The sequence below is a fragment of the Anser cygnoides genome, chromosome 3 (genome assembly GCF_040182565.1).
Source record: "Anser cygnoides isolate HZ-2024a breed goose chromosome 3, Taihu_goose_T2T_genome, whole genome shotgun sequence".
Taxonomy (NCBI): Eukaryota; Metazoa; Chordata; class Aves; order Anseriformes; family Anatidae; genus Anser; species Anser cygnoides.
This window is the reverse complement of record NC_089875.1, coordinates 28,019,848-28,038,245: the sequence shown is the minus strand read 5'-3', so window position 1 is coordinate 28,038,245 and position 18,398 is coordinate 28,019,848. Positions and strand designations below refer to the sequence as shown.

Here is an 18,398-nt window from a genome sequence, read left to right as displayed (position 1 = left end):
GTTTCTGTCCTGGATCAGGGCTGATATTGACCAGGAATTGCTTTCCTCCCTTCACTTTGATAAGCTTTTCCAGTTTCTTCAGTCTGGTTGCTTTTATGTGGCCATATCTATCATTATATGGTTGTTTTTTTATTGCTGATAATAGCTTATTGAGACTTAAGGAACTTTATTTGCTTAACCTTGGATCTCTGGGAGAGAAGCTCGTTACTTTGAACCTTTCAGCCTCCTGCTATTAAAAGTGTTGAAAGAAGCAACTCTAAATTAGGGCTTTTATTGCAATTTTAAACACACAAATAGATGCCTTCATTCTTACAATCAACATCAAAAGGCCAGAGAGTCTGGAGTGTATCAACCATATTGGTCATTCACCATTGATCAACTTACACGTGCCTATCTCTCCATCAGGATCCCTTCTCCTTCAAATGTGTTCACTCAGTCATGCTGTTGGAGAATTATGAAGCTGGGAGCAATCTCAGTAGTCCCCAGTTGTTACATGCTGTAAAGATGGACAACTTGGCCTACTGGCATTCTTTGGTATGAACATTGAGTTTTGTGGCATGGATGAGTCTCTATGTTTATTATATGCATGTCATTATACTCCGACTGTGGAGTTTGAATTTTCTGTTCTGCACTTCTCATGAGGATTGCTTAAAATAACAGATGCTAACTGTTGCAGACAGATTAGTTAATTTTATAGCTGATAAAAACAATAAACTAATAAACATCAAAGTGCTTAGGTCCAAGGTCCAAGAATGTAAAGAAGGAACAAATATCTAAATGTCTGACAATTAATTTCTAGACCCTTTGTGTATTTGTATGCTATGACCCTTCCCTTTTGTGTAGTACAGTCTGTGCGTCATCACTGCTTAACTCCAATATGTGTGTTGTGCAATTTGTTTGGGCTTGCATCTTACAAGTCAATATATTGGTTTTTGTCAGTGCTGTGGTTCCGTGAAGTTAATTCTTTCTTTGGATGGGAAATACATCAAAAGAACAGATGTGTTGCTTTAGAGGGACAATGTTCTTATTTTATGCATAGGTATAATTTAACATAGGTGTATATTGGACTGCTTGCCTTTTTTGTGTTTGCTAAAATATGATTTGATTGCATGTGTAAAACATGTGAGAACTATTTTAAAAGTATGTCTCCACATAAAGCAATGGAGTTAAAACATACTTTCCTCTTCCCATTCTGATGTTTCCTCCCAGCCCAGCTATTTTTTGCATTATAGATGAGCCCACTACAGATGAACCCAACTACTTTTATGCACTACAGATGAGCCCCCTCCCCATATAAATCTACTGATAAGCAAACTCTGCCCTGAAAAGCTTATGTTAATGTACAAGAGATCGTATTCTCTCTAGACAAGCCAAATATGTATAAAAGAAAAAAATATTAGATCACATGTGATCTGCAGTCATACAGGATGCAAGAAAGAAACACAGAGAATAGCCCAGATCTCCCAAATGCCAATCAGTACTTTAATCAAAGAGCATCTTCCGTCTGTTCTTCCATCTCTCTTGCTCTTCCTCATCTCAGATATATGCTTTGTTGTGATAGTCCCCCCAGAAATGCATGGCATCAAGTTAATATATGGAATATCTGGTGGGAAAATGTAAACTCTGTTGTTGTTGTTATTGTTCTGCCAGCAGTCTGTATGGTGGCAGAGGGGCAGAAGCTGCTGGGTGCTTTGGCTCAGGAGTGTAACTGAGTGCATCTAGTGGCTTAGCTTTGAGAAATTGGTCCTATCCCTCCCTTTCCCTGCTGCTGGCTGTGTTGTACACAGGACACTGTCTTACAGTCATTCAGTTGACTGGTATGGCAGAAGATGAGTCCTTTTTTGGCAGATTACTGAACCAAACCATTAAGGTGATGGGGTCTACAAGTGCCAAGACAAGCCTAGGGAATTTCCTTTCTGATCCACTTTTCTGATTTGCTGCCTTAATTTGTCTCTGGAAACAACCAGGAACAATTTGTGAGAAATCATTCCATGGTGATAAACGTGGATCAAATGTTCTGTAATTTTGCTGTTTTTCACTAGATACAGATCACTGTTTTTCTTGTCTCCTGAAGTCTCCTTTATGTTGTGGGATTGTCTAATGACAAGCTCTTCAAAGGAGAGAAACAATATTCTTACGCACATAGAAGACTTCCATTGTTTCCCCTGCTGCTCCTTTGGCTTGATGCTGTATTCAAGGAGTAATTGTAGGAAATCAGTGCTCCTCTTCCTAAACATAAACTAGGTTGAACTGCATTCTTCCTGTCTGCTATTGTTAGCAAGAACATTAGAAAATTGCTGTGCAGCAAGTCAGTCATGAAGGAGAAAAAGTGGGACAATTTGCATTTTTTTTCACAGATGGATGCAATATGTACCTTTTCACCTGCTGTAAATAGGATTGTTTGTGGTATGAATTATGTCATATAATCTTCACGAGAAGGGCCATTTCATTATCTTCAATGAAATTATATGGTGAAATAAAGCAAACAAGTTTAGATTCTTTTTTTTTTTTTTCTTTCAGCAGTGACATTCTCTTTCTTTTTACAGATCAGTGTAAGCCAATGAAGGGAGCAGTTGTATATTGGCTCAGTAAGCAGGGTAAGAACTTTTTCAAACCTTTATAGTCCCATTGGCTAAGATGATTATTTATGTGTCAGTGAAATACAGTCAAATTTAGAACCAGGTAAGTATCTAGTTCCTCTTTGCCTCAGCATATTTTATGTTTCATATTGAGATTGTTAGGTGAAAGTCTGAGCAAGGAAAAAGGAAAATCTGAGTATTTCTGGGTATATTTATTTGCAACAGTTAGTACAGAATGTATGTCAGGGGAATGCATTACATGGTTGCATACTAGTAAGAAGAATCTTAAATTTGTTCTCCTCAAGCCTGGATAGTTGTTATGAAGGTCTCTCTGCTGTAAAAGTTTCTCTGTTAATGTGTCCTGTGGATTTTGTTATTCACAATCTTTTTACCAATTCAAGGAATTTTCACTGAGGTCATAAAAAGTATTGTTTAGGGCAAGTGTGAAATATTGTATGGAAATCCCTAATATGGATGAAATAATTAATTCTGAGTTTGGAATTGAGTCTAAGCTTCTGTTTTAGTTTAAAAGATGCTTCAAGAGCAATAGTAATTTTCAGAGCAACATGCCTAGTTGCCAAATGTTTTGAAGACTGTCAACTTCTAAGGCATTTATCTTGTGACAGAGTAGTAACATTTTAAAGTCTTAGATAAGGCTGATTTGTGCCCAACAGACTAGTCAATCCAACTTAAAAGTTTTATTCTTTTTTTTTTTTTTCTGCTTCTAATAAGGAAGAAGACTTTTAAGGCATCCTTATAAGGTGGAGGCATGTATCATGTAATAAAATGATTCAGAGGAGCATTTCATCACTTTGATTAGGGTAAGAAAACTTTCCTTTAAAGCACAAAGGCAGTGTACGATGATAAGTATGCTGGTAGGATTTTTAGGTTAATGAGGCATGAGTAAGTGTAAGCTTTCCATGATGAAATGAATAAGTGATTGTATTTACTGTGGCTAAACATTGTATTTATTAATATCTAGTACTGCTATTCAAAAGTGATCTTTTAATAAGCTTTTTGTGCAGGTGACCTGAGACCCATGTGAATATCACAGCCAAAAGTAAGGAGACCTTTTCTGCATAGAAGTGCCCAGTGTTAGAACCAGGTTTGAAACTGCAAGTCTTCTGCAAAAGAAAGGGAAGACAAGGGTTCGTTTGGCAGAGAAGTGAAAAAGTGTAGTTCTTTAAATGTGAAATGTGAATTAAAGGCTTGTGCTACAATAAAATTTACTGACTTACATGCTCAGTTGATAAGTCTGAATGGATTTGGGATAGATGTTCATCTTAAGAATGTATACTTTCATGTCCTTGTATTCCAGAAAAGTCATTGTTCTGGGATGAAAAATGGTTTAAAAAGTGAAATAAAAATGTGAAATTAGATTGAATTTACTAAGTGCTAGTACTAGCAAAACCTGTTACAATTTTCTGTCAAGGCAGGTTTCGATCTAGAGAAATCAAGGCCTCATTCAAACTGAAGCATTTAAATTCAGTAAAAGTTTTTGAAGCAGTCACTCTAAAATACTCTGGCCACTGTGTATCAGGTCAGCAATGTGTTATAGTTATGCTTGAGAGTCCAGGTTTCATTTGAATCATTTGAAATATTCTAATAACAAAACACCAGTCTCTTTCTTATCACTTGTGCTCTGGGGATGCCATTTGGTTTTGCCTATCAGTATCACCAAATGTATGATAGGACCTAAAATGAATATTCAGTGGTTCTGTAGGGGTAAGGAGCAAAATCCTAGCCAAGCTGAAGTCAAAAGTTATATGTCATATATACAATCCATATGTATTGGTGGCATAAAGAATTGCTACACTCTTTCCAAGATGGTTAAAATGTCTATAAACTGAGCTGGAAAAGCATTTCTTGGCATGGGATGAAGTGCCATCTAGATTTCCTGGCCAAATTGCAAGAAACACGCCATGATAAGCTCTTCGTGGCAAATGTGGTGCTTCCTGTGGTGCTAAAGTAACACCACTTTTACAGCTATGGGACACATGGGATTACTTGTGAAATCTTCCTGTCATTGGAAGATTTCAACATTATGTAGGTCAAATTTGCATGAGAGCATGGTTTATGTATGATGCCTGTTGTTTTAAAGCACAGGGTAATGAGTCGCCCATTGCCCAGCTGAGGGCTCTTTTTTAATGTTAAACACCCATGCAACTACGGTGGAAGCAGCCTCAGTTGGTCACATTTTTGTGAAAAGTGCATTACAATAGGACATTAGTCACCCTTGCTTGATAAAAACAAGAAGTATGAATGAAAAAACATAGCACAATGTAGTGCTCTCAAGAGCAGCTTATATTGGAAGACCTTTAAACCTTTTTTTTTTTTTTTTTGAAGTGTGTTGAGGGGGAAAGACACTGCTGCTACTTGAAAGCCTCTTTGGGATTGCAGGTCTTGTGTAGCAGCGGTTGACTCAACCCTTTATTTTTTGGAAGAAGAGAAACAAATTTCTGGGTTCTGCTGTGGCATGGGGCATTCTGATGAGTCCTTGAGAACAGGAAAAATAGAAAAGGTCTGCCTGCTCTCTATGTAAACACTCAGGATCATATAGCATTTTCTGGATGAGCTGGTTTTTACACTGGGTCACTACATTTTTCCTTCTCCACTATTGTGCAGTTAGCTGCTGCCTTCCAGCACAGTACACAGCACAGTTGCACTGCATATGAACAGTGTTCGGAGCACATGAAAGACTCTTTAAGTAACAGTGACCATTGGCACTATATTGCACAAGTGCTGTTAGGCTTTCTCTGTTTCAGGGTTCAATAAAGGACAGTTTGCACCATTTAATCAATTCCTGAAATGCCAGACTTTAGGATCTGTTTGGGTTGTAGGTAGATCTCAGGAAATAGCAGATTTTCTGATTTATGTGAATACTTTTGCTCATAAAAGAAAAACAGAAGTGGTTTTATAGTCTTATAGTTTTTGGCAGAACAAATAGAAGGAACCGTAGGATGATTTGAACACTGTGTATGTTAGCTGGGCCATCAGGTTGAAAATGTTATATTATTTTACAAGCAGAAACAGAAGTCGCTCAGATGTTAGCCAGCACTGCAGGATAGTGGCAAGAATGTGGTGGGGAAGACAAGAGACCCCAGTCTACCTACCAGGTGATGCTTAAAACATGAAAGGCACCATACTCACACCTGTAAATTCAAGGGCCTAACACTTGGTCCTTCTTTCCCACACTGTTCATACAGCCTCTTTGGTTCAGTGGGCAAAGTTTCGTGGTGGTAGTCACTTAAAACTGCCTCATGAATTCATTAGGATATCAGGAGTTTGTTAAGAATACGAAACATTTTTGCATGTAATATGATTTATAAATTTGCTTTTTTCTTTATGACAACTTCATTATAATTTCAAGCTGTGATGTTTCACAACAGAGAGAATCACCCTCTGCTGTTATAGTCCCTTTAATTCTCTGCCTCTCATTTGGTTTGCCGTTGAAACTTTGGGACAAATGCCCCAAGAAATGGTGCAATAGCCTCTCTATGGCTTTAGGCCTGGACAAAGCAATGGAGAGAAAATGCAACATGCAACTTATGCACTAGGGAATCATGAAGAAGACATTCAGTTATTGTTTTTTGTTTTCTGAGTAAAAATACGATTGTAATTAAGTTAAACTGCTGAACTGAGGCTTACGAGGTGTTCACCGCCCTCTTCTCCTTCTGACAGCAGTAGGTCTGAAGAATGGCAGTTCAGATTTTTTTTCCTCCCCTCCCATGACTTTACACCACAGTGAAGTTTGTTCCAAGCCTGAGGTTGCATTTAGATTAAACTTTTGGGATCTAAGACTCTAACTCTTCTTAAAAAACTAACTCCAGTAAAGATAATAAGGGTATGAGGATAAGTTGCTGCTTGAAATGAGTGGAAATGTTGTTTTAAAGACCTTTATGTGTGTCACAGGGAATCAGGACTAGATTTGGAGGTTTTTTAATCCTAGTTTTACTATTGCTGGGTCTATTGGGCATGGTCTGTGTTTGTGTTACACTTATATATAATGGACTATAAATGAATTTTGACACATCATTCTTTTTAGGAGGTCACTCCTCTTTAAAGAAAAACATTATTCAGTAAGTTACAAATGATGTGTCCTAAAATATAAATTCCCAAGTATGGATTAGACTTTATGTTATAAAATAATTTGGTTTTTGCTCAAGCAAATAAGAAGTTCAGTTGCCTAATATTAGGCATTAAAGTAGGGTTAACTTAAGGTGTCTTTAAAAAAAGGAAAAAAAATAGAAAAAGGAGTTCTTGAATATAACTTCAGAGGGACAAGGTTTTATACTTTGTGTATGCTTTCTATAGATTGGACTTTAGATGAGTGACAGTGCAAGAGCAGATTTTGAGAATGTTCAGAGGAAAATGTCAAAATTCTGTTCACTTAATTTTGAGAATGCGCAAGTCTTAGTTACGTGTCTTCAGTATTTTAAAATTAGAATGCAATTGGCTCTGGAATGAAGTTGACTACAAAGAGAGCAATTAGGCAGTATCAGTGACCAATTCTTTATGCATCTCACCTTAAAAGTCTATAAGGAGCAAGATAGCCCCACCAAGAGTCTGGTCTGAGGCACCCTCTTACAAGAAATGTCATGAATGCAATTTCTTTTTCAGAGGAATTGAAGGTGAGCCTGGTGCTAACTGAACAATAGTATCACTGGAGGCACCTCTTTACTCCTTTTAATACCTCTAGCACTGAATGTGAAAAAGAAAACCGGAAAAAAAACTTTTGTGTCTCACTGCTCTTTGTACTACATTACCTTTCAATCCTGATGCTCAGGAAGCTGCAGAAAGACACCAAAACACCATTGCTCAAACTGGTTTTGTTCTTGGATTCTTACCCTACTTGGAAACAGCTTTCAGATGTAGAAGAAAACAACTTCCACTAAAAGTTAGTAGGATGGAGTTAACTGATGATGCAGGCAAAACGACAGAAATCTGCTTAATGGAATGTATCTGGGTTTCTATGTCCTGTTCAGAAATGAAAACCAACCAACCAAAAAACCAAAAACAAACAAAACAAAAAAGTGGGTGTCAAAATATAGTGATTAGAATACAGGAAATTAGTTCCAAAGAATGACTGGCGTTTGGGGGAAGGAAGATGGGTTTTTATATTATTTTTTAACCTGAATTAAAATATGAGCACACTTGCAAAGTAATCTTAAATGTAATGAAACAAAATATGGGACCAAAATCTGGTGGTCAACAATAGAAAGAGCAACAATTTATGGCACAGGTACCCTCTGTTGAAAGACCTAAGCATGGTAGATGGATCTTCTCTTGTTTGAAAGGGTAGGCTTTTATATGCCTCTGCAAAATGCACAAAAATGGGCTCACAGAATTTCAGTACTTTGACAAAGCCTTAAAAAGGCTTAAAAAGAGGGAGTCCTCGCTCTAAACGTCAGTGACTTGGCAAGGCTGGGGACAGTTGGCTTTAACATCAATGCTAGTATTCAGCTGACATCCTTGTTCAATGTATCTTTCTCACTGCAACTGGCAAGGAACAAGAGCTATTGTGACTGAAACTTTGAAAGTAATATTTAATTAAGTAAATTGATGTGCCCATTGGGAAACTGCACATCATTTTTATGTGGCCTTTTTTCTTTATTAAGGCTCTTGAAGGGATGTTCTTTGCATTCAACAAAGTTGTATCTTTACAGTAAGTACTTAGTGATACGAATGCTTAAGCTTTCTGCTCAGTGGTATCAATGGTGGAGCTTTGCTCTTAATTCTCTGCATTCTCCATACTTTCAGGAAAAATACAGCATTAGGTGGTGTTTGGCTTGTGCTCTAGGTATAAATCATCCTTACTGAAGTCTGAAACATTGATCAGTTCTGCCTGAGGACCTGAATCAGGAAAAAATTACGTTTCAGTGGATTGCTTCCCCCCTGTTTCTAAAAATACTTCTACTGTGCTTGTGGAAATGAAATGGAGAAAAATACTAACATTTTGGAGGGAAAGCAATTAGCTGCTTGTGCAGGGAGGGAAATGTAATTAATCATTATCCTCTGCTTGGGGCTCACAAAGAAGAGGGAGAAACCAAAATATGAACTCTGAAGGGTTAACCACAACACTGAGGGCAATTTGTCTATTGTTTCTCTATTAATATCATTCACCAACTTACCACTCATCACCTTTTCCAAGTAGTCTCCCTATAGCAACAAATGGCGCCATAGGCAAGCCAGATGCAATCTCGTCTCCGTTTTCTTTCATAAACATTTGAAAATTTGTTTAAAAGAAAAGAAAAGGAAAGTGGGAGGAAAATGTTTATTTTGTAGAAGCTGCATTTAGAACAGGGGACCCTGTTTTTTCTATAACTCTCACTGCTATCTGAAAGGCCTCCACATTTCTTCAATATGATTTCATTTCCTTAACAGAGCTGTTCTGTGCCATTGAAGCAATCCTAGATTCCCTTCACAGCAATCTTGATGATCCTGAGACTGTATTCTGAGATTTGAAAGCATGCTGTCAGAGCCCTACATACAAAATTGGCTTCAGTTCCTCCCCACCTTTAGTTGGTGGCTAATTTTCATTTCTCTATTTAATTCTCTAACAGTTTTTCTCAGTGACATATCTGCACAGAACTGCTAAATGTATGATGTTTATCTGTCTGCAGTATAATGGAATGAATAGGTGAATAGTTTATTATCTGGAAATAATTGCTCAAAGTCCTTAAATTTTAATTATTCATTTACTAGGTAAAGCCATTATTTTTCCTTAAAAAGAAATCCATTGCTTTTCTCCTTTTTTGGTCTCTAAGCTCCTTTCAGTTCTAGCTGACTTTAAGAGATGGAAAGCATTGCTCTTTCTTTACATGGAAAACAATCGTGATTAATTTGTATGTAGCTTATTTCGGTAAAAACAAACAAACAAAAAACTTTCCCAAAACCCAAACTCAGGAAAACACAGTCTCCACAAGAGTATTTTGTATCTTTTTATACAGTTCAACCTAAGATGAGCATAAAATACCAACTGTCCTTATTATAATAGCAGACTTCTAGGTTTTTACAGGCTTGAACAATTGCTTTATTTATGAGTTACTTATTTTTCCTTTAATGCTTTTTTTTTTTTTTTTTGATTTGTGAAATATTTAATGAGCTGCTCAGACCAGCCTGTCATACTGTGGGTGAGTGCTCAGTGGCAGACCAGGTAGGAGTCTGGAGTCTGGTAACATGAAGAAGTCATCCTCCTCCATTCAGCCACTGAACTGTGGTAAAGGTTAGCCAAAATGGATGCAAAATGGTTTTTCTTTGCAGGAGCAATTGCTGAAGTTGTTACAAAGAAAGTTATATGGTCACAAATGGGGAAAAGATAAGTTCAGCGACTGAGAATCTTTGCTGTCAATCATTTCTCAGTGTGGAGCCTTGCGTGAATGGAATTAACTTGAATTTCTTTAGAAAAGAAATATGGGGCAATATTTTACATTTGCCACCAAGATGCAGCAAAACTTGTTAGTAAAAAAAAAAAATCAGCATTGGTTCCTTCCTATCAATTGCAAAACAATTATATTGAAGTTTTTGCCATCTCATTTGATGATTTGAATATATGCACATGCATATAGTCTGCTTCACCTACGTAAGTAGTAATGGCGAGACCTGAAGAGCTGATGGCACAATGTGTCAGATTTTTGGAGAAATGCTGTTATCTCTTTGAGCAGTGGGGAGCTTTGCCATTGGTGCTAGTATACCGAGAGTTCGTCTTGTGTCGCGAGCCCCTAGCCCTGCAAATCTTCCAAAAACACAGCCTTGTTTCCTGGCTAAAGTTGCGTTTGAGGTATCTGTGGCTCTTGGTGTTGAACAGGAGGGAAAAGTTACGCTTGGATGGATTTTTCTGACTTTTGAAGAGCATCTTGTCTCCTTATCTGTGGCAGACTGCACTGTAAACACTTCTTTAACTACTTCCAGAGCTTGCTTCCACAGGCACAACATTTGGCCATGCCATCTGATTACCACCAAAACAGAGGAAAACAGCCTTCCACCGCCACTTTGTAGCTGGCGTTACACTCTGTTATCGTCCAGCCAGTGTTTACAGAATGCCACAGTTAACGTTGCCCAGATGCTCTATCTGTGGGAAACCCAGAGACCAGGCATCAGTGACCGCCCGTGTTTTCCAAATTCAACCGTCTTATCCGAGGCCTAGCCTGCTTGTGCAGGCTGGGGTCACCCCACAGCCCGGCTGTGCTGCCAGTTAGCCTGACGGCAGATAGCGCTGCTGGAGATGGTGATGTTCCTCTTGTTTAGGCCACTTACAGCTTTTCAGCGAGCGTTTTAGAGCAAAGTGATGTGGTTTTGCTGGTGGCTTGTGTACCTAAGAGAATTTTTTAATGTTAGAATGTGATAGGACTACTGCCTCAAACTACAGCAATGTTTTATGCAGTTACCAGCAAACCGTATGGATATTGCAAGAGCTGCGTGGTTTCCAGGAGCTGGAATATCAACGGTATTTTGCCTGTATTTTACTTTGGTCATCACTTAGTGTGTTGGCATACATTTTTTTCCTTTTTAATGTTTGACACACAAGTTGACGATTATTAAAACCCCTCATGTCAGCTTTTTGAGGGTATGTCAATTTCTGAGAAATGTACATAGCTCTCCTAGGGTAGCTTGCTCTTGAGGAAAACACAAAGTAACATTTTCTTGTGACATCTTTTTTAGTGTCTATGGCATACTCCCATAGCCACTGATCCAAAGAACTGAAGAAGTAAAACCATTTTCAGCTGTGCTTAGGGAATATTTGAGATAACATATACAATCAAACTCTGTAGTGTCATTATAGAATCACGTCCAAGATACGTTAGTGAAAAGAAATACTATTTTTCATAAAATAAACACTTCAAAAGTGATCATGTTCCACCAAGCACACATCTGTAGCACCGCCATTCATTTCCCACAAACTGTGTAAAAGGTACGGAAATTTCTGGCCTAGACAACTTTTAAAAATTGTATAAGTGCTTCTTCTTTTTTTTTTTTTTCTTTAATATGCAATTAAACTTCATGATCTTTTTTTTTTTTTTGAAACTTTATTATTATTTTTTTTAAACCACAATTTTGGAGTTCTGTATTTATTTTTAAGACAGTTTTCGTTTTCTGAGGAATTCATATTTCAGTTCCTATGTATTTTGCCCTTCCCATACAAGGAACTTTTGTGTAAACCACACAAACGGCCCCACTACCTGAGGTACTACTATGCTGTTAAAGGCATGAATAGCCATTTCTTCTTTAAGGGCTGGAGGTGAGGTTCTTTTAACTGCTTCATATCCACATTCCTAAGCCTATTTAAAACCTGAGCCCAAAGTCCAGCTGACAATGAACTCTATTTTCAGCTAAAATCCCCTCCTCCCCTGCTTCACCACACGTTGTTTCTGCTGCTGGTCCACTTGTGATAAAGACCAAAACTGTTGTTTTGCTGACATGCAGAAGGAGTTGTTTATCAAAAGGAGGCTATTCTAGGAGGATATGCTCTTTAAACAGAACAATGGGGATTTTGAAGATAACCAAATCAGTACTACATAGGTGTTAGATCTGTTTTAAATTGTTTCTGTGTTGGAAAGTAGGAGGGGGCCCGGGTTTTGTCTTTGAATCCCTGGCTTGCAAGTGTGAAATGGTTAAGTCCAAATTAGCTGCCAGCTGTGCTTTGTGCTGCAGCTCCAGAGGATCTGTAGGGCATGAGCTACAGATGCTACTGTGGGGCACAGCCCTGGGTGTAAGGGGAAAGGGGCCACACAAAATCCAATTTCACTTTATCCAGCCATCCAGCTATCTTTGTGCTTCACCCTGGTCTTTTTTTTTTTTTTTTTTTTAATCCATCCGTCCTTGGTGCTGGCGAACTGAACTGCACTTCCTAAAAGCAGATCTACAGAGTCCTCTTTTACTAGTTAGACCAGGTTACAGACATGGACCCGCTCTACTGATACAAATCACTTGGCTTTTAGACATGTAGAAAAGTACCAATAGCTGTTTGATAGGTGGGAGGAAAACTGGGAAACCTTATGGAAGAGTTAGTTCCATACATGTGTTCAACAGATGTATGTGATGTGTTTTTCGTTGTTTGTGCCTTCTGCAGAGGGAGAACCTCACCAAGTAGAGAGGTGACCTTCAAAGGGAAGGGAGGAACATTATATTTTCTGTCTAACCCTTAGATGGCTGCTTCTCTTCTTTCTGGGCTATGACAATCACTTATATCCTGTAATGAATGCTTTTTCTTTTTACTTGTGTTATTTTGGTGTAACACCCTAATACCTGTCACTATAGGTCCAAGCGAAAGTTCCCCTTTCTCATTTACTTGTAGTGACCTTTTATGATACAGTGATCTTATTTAAAACTCTTTCTTTCAAGACTAGGAAAATGAAGTTTCCCTATAAATAACCAACTTTTTTTTTCCTTCCTCCTGGCTAGCAGCCAATATTTCTGCCTGTTTTCATATAATGCCTCTATACATGAAAAGAAAAGGAACAGAAAACCCTTTTCCCCTCTAGTGCTGATCACATGTAAGTGATTTATTTAAGGCCACACAGTGAATTGCTTGCAGGGTGATTCTGCCAGCCATGTGGTTAAAGCTCAGCCTAAACATGCTTGGATATTTGCAGGTTGTTCAGGAGAACATCTGGAGGTGCCCACTTTTCCTGGAATGCCTGTTTTGATTGTTTAAGGAAGGGGGGGGAAAGAAGTCTTTCCTTTTCAGCTGGTAGATATCTCCTGGCCTCAAAATTCAGGAACAATCTGTTTTCATCTGTAATATTCCTACCTTCTGGGAGCCTTCTTCCTCCTCCAGTGCAAATACAAACTTAAATTCTTCTGAGCATGGAAGGAGCATCTCAGTGACCTACGCCTAACACCACTGACACAGTTCGGCATCTTGACATGAAGCCTGGATTTGTTTTCTTAAAGACTCCCACTAGGTAAACCCCACGGAAAAACCAACCCTTGACAGCTATTGCTGTTTGGCCATCACCTTTTACAGCAAAGTGTGATGGTGTGGAGACTAGGAGGGGCAGTTCTTTTGTTTGTGCTGGAGCCAGCCTTGCTGCCTTTTTTTTTGGTTTTAATTATTTTATTTATTTATTTATTTTTTTTGTTTTATTCTGTTTTGTTTTTTGTTCTTGTCCTGAAGTGATATATTTTCAGAAACTGTATCACACAAATGGGAAGAAAAAGTGACTCCGTGGTTATTCAGACAGATGTAGAGATCCACTTTACACAGCAAAGTAGGCAGTGTAGGCTGATTATTGCAGTAAGATTCGCCAGAGGCAGCCCTGGCAAGAGTGGCAAAGAATGAACCCTTTTCACAGGGTGATTGTGTTGCAAAGGGACCCAGCTATAGCTCAGCCAACAGTGAGAGCCCTGTCACTTACTGCGGTGTGCAGTCCTGGTGGAACTATGTGCTGTGCTCTGCTCTCGGAGGGTAGCAGACTGCTTCATAGTTGTGTTCCTGGGATTTAAGCAAAATAGACCTTCTGAAACCAAAATGATCCTCTTTAACTGAAATAGATTCCTAATGAGGGACTGGTCTTTAATTAGCGTGTCCAAATACAGATTTAGGGGCCTATTGTTTGCCCTTTTGTTTGAAAATGATGCCCTTTACTTTTTTATCTTATCCAAGTCCAGAAACCATACTTACATTTGGCTGTGCGTTTTCCGTCTTTGTTCTAACAATGCTTGACCTGCCCACGTAATTTAACTGACTGGGTATAAGGGTTGTGCCTAGTCATCGCAATAACTCACATGCATTGACAAAGGTGACAGAAACAAGTTTTAATGACAATGTAAAGGGTAGAAACCCTATTCAAGAGGATATATGTTTCCATATGTCAAATACCAAGCAATTTAACAAAGGAAGCAATTATACCTCGCAGTGCTGCTGGAGTCCGGAGCACTTCTCTGTTTTGTGGGTACCCACACACCGACGTTCGCCGGCGTATGAACTCGGCGCATTGATTGCTGCCGCTTGAACTCTGGACTTGCCTTTCTCATTGGTTGTTTGCTTTAACCACAGCGCTGAATGGAGCCTTTGGAGACTATCACAATGTAAATAAATACATGTGTGTTTGTTTCTAGCCTGCTTAAAAAAAAAAAAAAAAAAAAATGTGTGTGTCAAAGAAGGGGGAAAAGCTGGCAAGCGTGCATTTGCATGCCTTTGAGATGCAGGAGGTACAGGAAGCGATGGGTTTAAGGGAGGGCTAGGAAAATCATTCAGTAGGGGTATAACAATAGGGAAACAGAGAGTGGTTAGGTGTTGTTAGATTAGATTAGGGCAGATTTATTTAGAAAGTGCTATTCATTTTGCTATTAATCATGTAGAGGTACTTAAAGCTTACAAAAAAAAAAAGTCTTATTCTGCAAATGAGCATGGTTACTTTTTTTTTGTTGTTGTTGTTATCATCCACTGGAAGAGGTTACATTTATTTATTTAATTATTTTAATTTTCTTTTTGGAAAAAAGCTAGACTGGAACTAGAAAATGAAAGGTGGCAGTAAAGTAGTTCAGGCATACTAGATTGCTCTGCTGCCATGATTGTCCCTAGGCTGGATTTTTGTTCATCTTTTGCATTAGCAATATTTTTCTTTGTGCTTTTACCCTTGTTGTTATAATTTTAAATGTGATGAAATATGCTGACTCTACAAAGTTTTATGTTTCAGCAAAGGAGAGACTGCAAATAGAAAAGAACAAATGAATTCACAGTTGGCAGGGGCTAATTTTGTGTAGTTACTAGCTTACATCATGGGTTTCTCTGCCAGTTAGCTGTTCGAAAGTAAAATAGGAGGCATGGCATGGCCTGAAACTGAGGGAAAGGTTGGAGTTTCAGAGAGACAGCCTCTTCACACCATTGCCAAATCACCTCTCATTTACATTACATTTGCAGGCATAAAATAGAACACAAGTCTGATGGCTGCAAACAATCCTTATTGATACTTGTGCATTCCCTTCAAAGATTTTACTTACTGTAAACTTCTTGAAATTTGCTGTGAGGGAGAAACCTGGCATAAGATGCGGCTGTGGAGCATCACAAAATCTGACGAAACGTTCTGTGATGAAAGCTCCCCACCTGTCTAATGCACCTACAGCTGCTCGCAGTGCTCCCCGAGGGAGCCTGGCTCTGAAAAGCCACGCTGTAGGGTGGTGGTGCTGCCATAGCCAGCAGACACCCTTCCCCTACTTGCTTCTGGTACCTCTCTTTTATTCTAATTTTCTCCTGGGTTAGCTATTCCCTCCTGTCTGAGCACTAAACAGATGCATGATTGCATCTTGCTTACAATCTGTTAATCCAGCTGTGTGTGAGGACTTCTTTTTTCCTCCCTTGTACTGCAACTAAAGCCACCATCAGCATCATCTGAAGGAAGGAGGTGGCTCGTCATCAGAGCTTCTCCTAGTCTCTAGTCTGATCTGGCCCTGCACACTGTCAGTCACCTCTCTTTAACCTGCACCTTTAGTGGACAAACAGAAGAGCGGCTCCTGCATTTCTCAAAACAGGTCTTGCTGGAAATGGACCTATTATGATCTTTGGTAAATAGAAGTGTTTGTCACTATATTATTTTATTAACATAGCTTTTTCTTGAGTCCTAAATGCTGGCCTATTAATCCACATTAGACGACTGTTCTGCTTTCTGATGACTGTTTCTTTTTTCTGAGATGTTCTGCTTTCTGTCTATTGATTTCTAAACCAAATTTGAGCCATCTATTAAGTACTATAAAACTGTGTGAAGTCTAGTACTTACTGGCTTAAGTTAAACTTCAGGATGGATTCATGCTTCCCAGCATTTCCTTTGTCCCACTTCGCTGAATCAGTTGCCAGCTTCCCTGAAAAAGAATGTCTTGTCTCCCTTCTGGTTTTGCTATTTCCTTTTGTTGGCTGAAATATTTAATAAAAATGTTACAGCAAGTGAGAGCCATACACAAAAGTGTAAGTGGAGGGAGTTTCTCTGGCTGAACAATACAGAAGGTCAGATTTGGCAACTTTCATTTCTGAATGTATTTTCAGATCTGCCTCAGTTCTTAGCAGAATACAATCATCAAGATTTTTTTTTCCCCTTCATTTGATTGAATAACTTATTTTAGGCAAGATGAAGAAAAATCCTTTTTGTATTTTTTTTTCTTTCTTGATTCTTGTGGTGATGTCATCGTATTTGCTCTTTGGTCACCCACAGAGTATTTTGTGGTAGAAACATGGTCGCATGGTAACAAACCAGTGGACGCCCTGTCCCTGGATTGCTTTTCAAGAGCAGAAAAAGGCAGTTCTCCCATCATCATTGTGCACTCCGCCTCGCTTTAAAGACGGAAGAAGGGAAAATGAGACAAATGCTCTCCCTGCCCTTCACAGTCATCTCTAAGCATGCGGTGCTGGCCTGAGAAAGTTGCTGGCCCGAGAAAGTTGCTGGCCCAGCAGGGCTGCAGCATGCATGGAGCTGCTGCTCCTCCTCGCCTGTGCTTGCAGTAGTTCTGAGTCATTTCGGTGGGATAGTCCTGAAAATGTGGCATGGTCAGGTACCAGGTCCTGCTCTCCTGAAGGACTCGCCCGTGCTGGTGGGATGGGTGCATGAGAAGGGCGCAGGAGGTGGCTGTGTCAGGGTTTGTTCTCTTTGGGCTTGCTGGAGCCGTGTCAGCGCAAGCTGTGTGTAGGAGGCTAGGACAAGTGTGGTGAAAGCCACAACAGAGGGTTCCTCTCATCTCAGCACGAGGCACCTCTACCAGGGCTTTGTGGTATTGCAGCTACGTAAGTGTGGTTCAAGCACCATGAAGCAAAACCCTTTCAGATATCACAGATCATCCTCCTTTTGAAAGTTCCTCATCGTTTCAGTCCTCCCCCACCTCCCAGCCTCAAACTCCTCAGCATCATGCTCAAGACTAAGCACGACAAATCTTGCCCTCATTTTTACTCTTATTGCACGCACGTCCCACGCTATGGAGGCTGTGGCACTCCTGTTGTACCATTTTCCTGCTTTCAAGGTATGGCCACTGTTTAGCGCTCCCCTCATTCACATAGTTACTCGAAAACTGCATCTTTCTCTATTTCGCATGAATTTGACCAAGTGTGAAATGTGTGCCTCAGAAACCTAACTGTAACCACCTGCCGTTTTCTCCATAGTTACGTGTAAGCAAACCCATTACAAGTATTTGTGTCTCTGCTTTGGGTGCCAAGGAGACATTGAGCCTTTCTGAGCCAATCCTCTGTTATTCTAGCACTAAAAAAGCCGCATTGATGTAGGAACCCTGCCCTCTTGTCTTTCTACTGTATCAAGAATTCATATTGTAGCTGTGACAGTTTGTAAATCGCACCGTTGTTGGTAGAGATAGATACCCAAATTTGTCCTAGTTCTAGGTCTGGAAGGGGCTTAATTTCATAGACTTAGCAGCTGTAGCTATTTTTGAAAATGTTTAAAGTCTGCATGTACCTGGATAAACTTTAAAGGACCTTTTTTAGCCCTTATTTGAGCTGTGTGTTTCAATGGTTATGCTAGTGACCTTTTCCATTACAAGAATTCATGTTAATTCATGGCAAGCCAGAACATTATTATAAACCTCTTGACTGTTCCGTTTTTTAGGGCTTTGAAATGTAATCAGAGGTGGATTTATCTGATACTAGGAGATGAAACAGTTACCAGCCTTAGGTTTCCTCCCTTTTATTTTTCTAGGAGGTTACTGCCAGAGTAAACTGAAATTGGAGGTGGTTTATGTTAATGCTGCAGCCTGCAGACTGCACTTGCTCAGGAGTTTATCCAGCAGGATCAGCTGATCCCGCTACAGGATGGTGACCTCTGGCAGAGACACAGGACAGAGACAGCTGCTTCAGCTCTCCCAGCTAAACCTGCTTAAGGCGGT

At 39.4% G+C, this 18,398-nt stretch overlaps 1 long non-coding RNA gene across 4 annotated transcripts in view; it reads left to right on the top strand.

Annotated features, from left to right (window-relative positions):
* Positions 1-1,608: 1,608 nt before the first annotated feature.
* Positions 1,609-18,398, top strand: part of LOC106031485 (uncharacterized) — a 70,271-nt gene continuing 53,481 nt past the window's right edge. For 3 of the 4 annotated variants that reach the window (XR_010830147.1, XR_010830146.1, XR_010830144.1), the window contains exons 1-2: positions 1,609-2,597; positions 3,312-3,400. This is a non-coding gene — a long non-coding RNA (uncharacterized lncRNA). Of the gene's footprint in view, positions 2,598-3,311; positions 3,401-18,239; positions 18,397-18,398 lie in introns of those variants that run through there. The other variant, XR_010830145.1, reaches the window with a different exon arrangement.